This window comes from Emydura macquarii, unplaced genomic scaffold (genome assembly GCF_026122565.2).
Source record: "Emydura macquarii macquarii isolate MOO-44397 ecotype Brisbane River unplaced genomic scaffold, CSIRO-AGI_Emac_v2 contig_1551, whole genome shotgun sequence".
NCBI classification, from domain to species: domain Eukaryota; kingdom Metazoa; phylum Chordata; order Testudines; family Chelidae; genus Emydura; species Emydura macquarii.
In genome coordinates this window covers 18,233,535-18,240,576 of record NW_027131688.1, presented here as the reverse complement: position 1 = coordinate 18,240,576, position 7,042 = coordinate 18,233,535, and the positions used below count along the sequence as shown (strand labels likewise).

The 7,042-nt window shown below is 43.0% G+C and overlaps 1 long non-coding RNA gene across 1 annotated transcript; it reads left to right on the top strand.

The window, feature by feature from the left end:
* Positions 1 to 5,365: 5,365 nt before the first annotated feature.
* Positions 5,366 to 6,303, top strand: LOC137157729 (uncharacterized). Its single transcript, XR_010921216.1, has 2 exons — positions 5,366 to 5,424; positions 5,555 to 6,303. It is a non-coding gene; the product is annotated as an uncharacterized lncRNA (long non-coding RNA).
* The last annotated feature ends 739 nt before the right edge of the window (positions 6,304 to 7,042 follow it).

Sequence of the window (7,042 nt, the reverse complement as noted above, 5' to 3'; positions counted from 1 at the left end):
ACAGTACAAGCGTGGGACCCACTAGAGGGGAGCTGACGGCTGCCACAATATGTTAACAGCAGAGGTGGGGGGAACAGAGGCCGTGGTTACTTAACATGCAGCTCAGAGTAGCTCTATTACAGGCAGGTAGGGAAAATGACGCTTTCTGCCTATCTGGAGTAATGGATGCTATTTCAGCAGACCATAGCAGGATTAGAAAGACACGAGAAAGCTGGGGAAGGGTTTAATTTGTACAGGGAAGGGGAAAAAAGGACACTGTGCTACAATAAAGGTGTGGGCCATGTGCTGAGTGTAAGCAGGTGGAGCAATTCATGATTGATCCTTTGTATCTTGGTCCAATTTGCCGAGGGTTGAGCATTCTCATCCTAAGGGCTAAGTGATTTTTCCTGCGGAAATGGGATATGGAGCCTTTCACCAATAAGTCTGACTCCAATGTGGCCTGAGTGGCTAGTAGTCAAAAGTTACCACTTCATGTCTATCTGGGGCCTATGTGAAATGAGTGAGAGATCCAAATCCACTTCTCAGGGGACAAGTGTTTTCCAACAGACAATGGGCAAGACAGCCCGGGGAAACTTACATTGCCTGGTACCAAGGCATGATGCACATTTATAGAGGATGGAAAGGTGATTTCCACCAGAAAATTGGTTGTCTGTCTGTCTTGGGTCTCTTTAACATAGAGTGGAACTGGAATGAGCTGCGAAAGCAGAAATAAGGTGTCAGATTTTTTTAAAAAAATAGTGATTTCAGATAATTTAAATTATATTCTTTATTGCATGGCCACTTCTCCTTACTTTTGTTCACCTCTCCATATTCTCTTGAGTTGAAAGGCAAGGAAAAGAATTTCCTTAGCAATGGCATCAGACTGAATTCTTCTTGGACTTCTTTGTGTTATTTCATCTAATCAGACTGCTTTATTTCACAGAACGCTTTGGGCTACAAAAGATGCAGTTTCTTAAGAGTACAGAATCCTTCTCTAATATCCCAATCAGCCTTTCATTACCTTGCATTAAAAACTATCAGAATTCCCACAACAGGATAGAAATCCAGCTGTTGTTCTGTTTGATGCATTGGCTCTCATGTCTAGCAGAGTTTGGAGGGGATATAGATTCAATCTGAAGATATGCACGCCTTTGAGATTTCCCCCTTATTATATTTAAAACAAGGATCTTATTGATTTTTGTAGCCATAATAAATAGAACTTCAATAGAACCTGTATAAGCAGCATGGTCTAGTGGATGGTGCACTGGATGTGGAATCAGGACACCTACTCCTAGCTCTGCCAACTTCTGTATGACCTTGAACAAGTCCTTCCCCTCTATTTCCCCTCCCATCCTTTGTTTGTCCTGTCTATTGCACTCTAAGTTCTCTGGAGCAGGACTATAACTCATCATGTGCTTAGCACATCAGTCCCATATCTGAGCTGGGGTTTCTAAGTGCTACTGTAATACATATATACATCAGCATCATAAATAATGTTAAGTGGTAACATTTCAGAAGCCCAGTTCATTTTTTTCAACATTGCATTTAGAAATATTTCAGATGTTTATCATTATGAGTACAGCATTCCCTAGTTCCATGGAGAAAACATGCACATACAGAATTTGCCAGAAGTTGGATCAAATGTATTACATTTTGTGAACAGGTGAAAACCATGTGCCTAAGATGTATCTAATTTTTTTAAATAACTTCAGGTACTAATCCTCCTAATGCATGTAAAAAGATGATTGATCAAAATCAGAGCCAAGATAGTGTCTGCTGTTTGTACCATGCATGTCAGTAACCAGAGGGAAAGACTCAGCAATGAGAGAAGTAGGGCAAGGGGAGGAACCAAACTATTTTATGTCCCTTCTATTTTGCCATCATATCTCAAGCCTGCACCCAGCTGACTCAGAACTGTCGTGACACTGCTACACACCTGCCTGCCATTTTACTGTCTCTAACAATTCAAAGAAAGAGAAAAAGAAACACGTAATGTCTCTGGGGGGTCATAGCAGTAAAATGTATTCCTCTCGGCTGGGGGAGATCGGGAAGATAGTTGCCTCACTCTAACCTATCCGTCATCCCAGAACTGGATTTTCTTTTCTCTTTGGGCCAACATTTTCCAGTGGTTGCCCTCAAAGAGATTCATTCTTTGTGGCGTGTTTATGATGGTGTTAATAGTGATGAACAAGCACTTTGTGTTTGGCCCTTAAGGTGCCTCTCTCTATGCTGAAGGCTAACAGGGTTATATACTGGGTTATATACTAACAGGGTTATATACTGGGTTATATACTAACAGGGTTACATACTGAGGGTATTATTCAAAGGCAACAGGGCTTCCCAGGGCAATTCAATTCACAGAACCCCTCTCACTAGTGAGAAGAAGAGCCCAACTTGATTGTCAGTAGCTGAGCTGTGGTGGAAGGACTGGCTTTTTTAGATAAACTACCTGTTCAATTGTAAAGGACTCAATCATGAGTAGCCTGAGGATTAGAGATGCATGAGGTGTCCCTGTGTGGGCTACCCAGATCCCAGTCCATGCACAGGATGCACAGGGGAAAGCAGTTGACACTGGGTTGATACTCCCCCTGCCCACATAGGACAGTGGGGAGTGGATGGAGCCTTGAGTCTGCCCCCACATCACACCAGATAGAACACCTGAGTCAGTGCCAAGTGGGAAGTGACCTGCACCAAGCAAGTGCCTTGTTCAGTCTACTCTTCCTGTGGGAGAGTCTGAGTCTCAAGTCCATCCCAGTTTTACTCCTTGAGCCAGTGCAGCTATGTGTTTTCCATTTCTCAGGCCAGGTGTCGATTCAACTCAAACCGATCAACTCATCAATCATGAACCTAAGCTGTGAATATTTTTTCAGGGGAGTACATGAGATGGTGGTGGGATGCTCAGAGGGGGTGCGGGGAGCAGAGACACCAACTAGTCCAAAAAGAAAAAAAGTCAGGCTATGTTTCCAAACAAACTCCACCTGTCTGCATCAGATATACTGACTCAGAATGAGAAAGCAGGTTATCTCTACCTACTCTGGATCAGATTTAGTTCCATCATGAAATAAACTAGATTAATATTGTTATAGAAGAAGAAATCAGAGGTGTATGTTGTATAAGACCTTTCAGTAACACAGTTACATTCATCTTTATGGCATCTTTTTATAATCCCCTCTGAGCAATGAACGGCAGCAACAATGTCCAACCAAAATTGGCTAGGATTCTCTGTTGACCCGGAAAAAAAAGAAAACACAATTCAGCAAATGTTCGTTTCTGATAATTTAGCAATGCCTTCCCGACAATCTAATAACCATGAACACATACACAAGAGGCATTTCCAGTCCCAGCCAATGAAATTAAATGGTAATTCCAAGCATAAGAAGTTGTATCATGTTCCCCACCCACTTGACATACTGAAATTAAATTCATTCTCAGTCTTTTATTTATATACATAAATACTGGAGGGTTTTCCAGATGCTGGAGTCCTTCTCCTTAAATGAGATAAATCTTAGCATTTCACCTTACTAAAATATATATTAGATTATGCCAGCCCACCTCCATGGCTGCAATTTTATTTAGTGGGAGGAGAGTTTATTTTAGTTTGTAATCTTAATGCACAGTGGGAGTTTAGAAGAGAATACTCTAGCCCTCAAAGAGAAATATGGCATGAAACGAAAAAAAACATTTCTATTCCAAATCTCTTTGGGAAACAATGAATTGAAAGGCACCCTAGACTGAGTGCTGATATAGATTACCACCAAAGAGCTGACTCCAGTAGGTCACCAATTATATTAAGGCAACAGAAATGGCCATTTAAGCTTCAGTTACAACTTCACAGCTTGAGCCATCTCAGCATCATTTATTTGCTATAATACAGTTCTCAATCAAATACCTTTTACTGGTTATATAGCTATTCATATGACTCCCCTGCATACAATTCTGTTGAATGGTCTGGAAAGACCTAACAAATAGCTACAGGCCAGTCATGTACTTCTGGCCTGGGAGACGATGATTGAAAAGCTCAGTAGAGCAGTTTGGTCCCTCTACTTGGACTGTAATTTTAAAACTAGATGACATAACAATGCATGAAATGAGGTTTTAAAATGGAATGAAAAATCATTTCTCAACACTTTTTTTTAAACTCACCTTTATTAATGTCTACACTTAGAAATTTCGGTTTCCTGACAAATTGCTACAGACCAGATCCTCAGCTAGTGTAAATCAGCATAGCTATATTGAAGCTGGTGGAGCTATGTCAGTTTACACCAGCTGAAGATCTGGCCATGGCATTTGTCATAAACCACGTTTCTATTAAAAGTCCCTCTTCATTTTCTTCCTGACTTTGTAGTACTCAAATGTCACTGATTTAAGGACGTCTGGGATTTGAGAAGCTTGAATTTGACATTATTTAATTCCTGAACTGATACAAGTAGTGCCCTGCTTGGGAATATTTTTGATTCTCTACTTGCACATAAGTTTTTGTGAAAGCTGTATCCTCAATACTGTATCATTTCCAGCCCAGGAAATGAAAGAAATTAATATAATTAGATTTCTGTGGCACTGTATGTCCCTCACTAGATTGGTTAACATTGAAATGCCAAATGCAGCCAAGGTCCCCAAGTTGGGAGGCAGGAAAGGGTACACTTTACCGGGGCCAGGAGGCCCTAGGCAGCCCAGCTCAGGCTGCAACCCCCATTACTATGAGGAGAAAATTGAGGCTAAATTGTAGCTCATACCTGACGATATTTATAGAAACTTATTTCGCTGTATCTATGGTCCAGATCTTGTGAGATTTGCAAATCTTGGAGATTTGTAACACGGGAGAGGGTCCATATTATAAGTTTGTACTGGGCCCGAAAAAATTATGCTTGGGCCCTGAAGGCAGCATCCTCCAGAGTCAATACCGAGGACAGGCCCTAAATCCACAAGGAAATACAACCATACCGACATGCCTGCATCAAAGGTCCAATCGAGCACCTCCTCTTGGTCAGTCACCAGGTTGCTGTGAGAGGATCCAGCTCCAAGATCCCATGTGTTTTAAGACACTGGAGTCTGAACAGATCCCATGCATAATCCCAGGTTTGAGGTCCCTAGATAAACTCTCAGGGTGGGGATCTTCTGTCTAGCACCTTCTCCTGAGATCTGCAACCACCTGGCCGCCAGCCCAGCCCCTAGAACTAATGCTGACTCTTCAGACCATAGCTTATAAATGCACCATCTCTCAGAACTCCAGTCATGGGGAGTTCTGGGCTCAGTTTACCTCTTCAGCCGGTCCTTGGTAGGTATAATGCTTAACATGCAAAGACAGACCTCGCACAAGATTCTAAGCCACCATTGTACTTCACTTAACAGGTAAAGCACAGAGAAAACAACAAACACCCTGAATACAGTGCCCTTCACTCTAGCTCACTTTTCTCTTGGGCATACTTCGAGGACCATCTGACTCAGGTAAGCAGGGTTCCCTCCTGCCTTAATAGACTGCTGCAGCAGCTTCTCTTTGCTTGAACTGGAGAAAATGTCTGAAGACCTAAAATAGATCAACTCCTCCCCTTTTATAACCTTCCTCTCCCTCTGTCAGGTGTCTTCTGAATCAGCCTCTTCAGATGATCCCAGACTCCTATAAAGTGACATGACTGCCAGGCAACCTCTCTGCTGACAAACCAATTGTTCTGGATAGGAGTGAATCTATTGCCTAGGGTGTTTGTACTTGAATAGAGGACTATCCTAAATTAACAACCCTCTATTGTTAGCTCTGCATCATACAATGCCTTGGAATTTCTGTCCAAAGTGGAAGCAGAGACAGCAGAGACTTGTGATGGATCTGCAAAGTAGAGGACTACAGCTCCCATCAACCTCTCCCCGTTGCACTTCCCCTTTCCCTACCCAGAGAAGTGGAAAGGTCCTGAACTAGGAGGTGGCCGGGCTCTGTTTGGGGAGTGGGAACTACATGACAGCAGGGAGCCGGAGAGAAGCCTAAGCAACTGTGGACAGAGCCTTATGTGGAGCAGGCTGTACATCACAGCTGGGTGCAGGTCTGTGCTGGATTTATGGGAGAGCAGCAGCAGCTGGGCAGAGAACCAGCGCAGAGGGTCCAATGACACACACTATCTGAGCCTGGCTTCGAAACCCACAAATGTTTGTGCTTGAATACAGACTGAACTGTGGAGGGCGCTAGACCTGAAGAGCCCTGTCTCTCAGTTGGACTGGCTAGGGATGCAAAGAAAAACACTGTTGCTCACTTCGAACAGTAACTGTTTACGCCTCTGTGCCTACAGTATGTGCAAACTTTCCCCTTTACCGCCAGCCCTAGTAAAGACCTTTCTCTTAGTCTGTGTCTGAGTGGTTACTGGGACCCACCAGGGCTAGTGCTTACCAGGCCTAGTTGCTGAAGCATCTACATCTTGTCAGGGGGTTAGACTAGATGACCCTTGTGGTCCATTCTAACCCTATGATTCTACAGTGCTTACCTCAGAGACGTGGTTCATCTGGCACACATCTGACCCCCTAGGGCTCGGGGTACAGAGCAACCCCAATAATTACAGAAGACAACTAGCTCCCACATTTAAAATAAAGTTTGCAGTATGACAAGTCTTGCAGAATTCATAAATTGTGTGGACATATCCCCCAAATCATCACAAACCAGCTCTACCCTGCAGAAGGTGTTTAACTTAAAAGCCCCGCAGCGAAGAGCTATCCAGGGGTTCTTTACTGAAGAAGTGGGGTTTAGTCATCTTTATTATGCCCATGGACTCAACAGTTGCATTTTGTAGGCTTCATTTATTACAGTATTCATGAGCCTGCAGACTGACAGCCAAGCATCAGTTAAAGAAGGATCAGAAAGCATGCTATGTCATCCGCATGCCAAAAAGTGAGCCAGCAAATAAATACAGGCCCGGATGTGTTTGTAGAATCTGTGACCCAGGAGGTGAGGCAGTTTTAAGAGAATTCTATCTAAGTCAGGAAGGTTGTAATAAGTATTTTCAAATACTTGCTGTAAAAAGGTCTCTACAGAAAAGTTATATTAGTTGGGGAGTAGGATGATAGTACCTGGTACCTCTTACAGAAC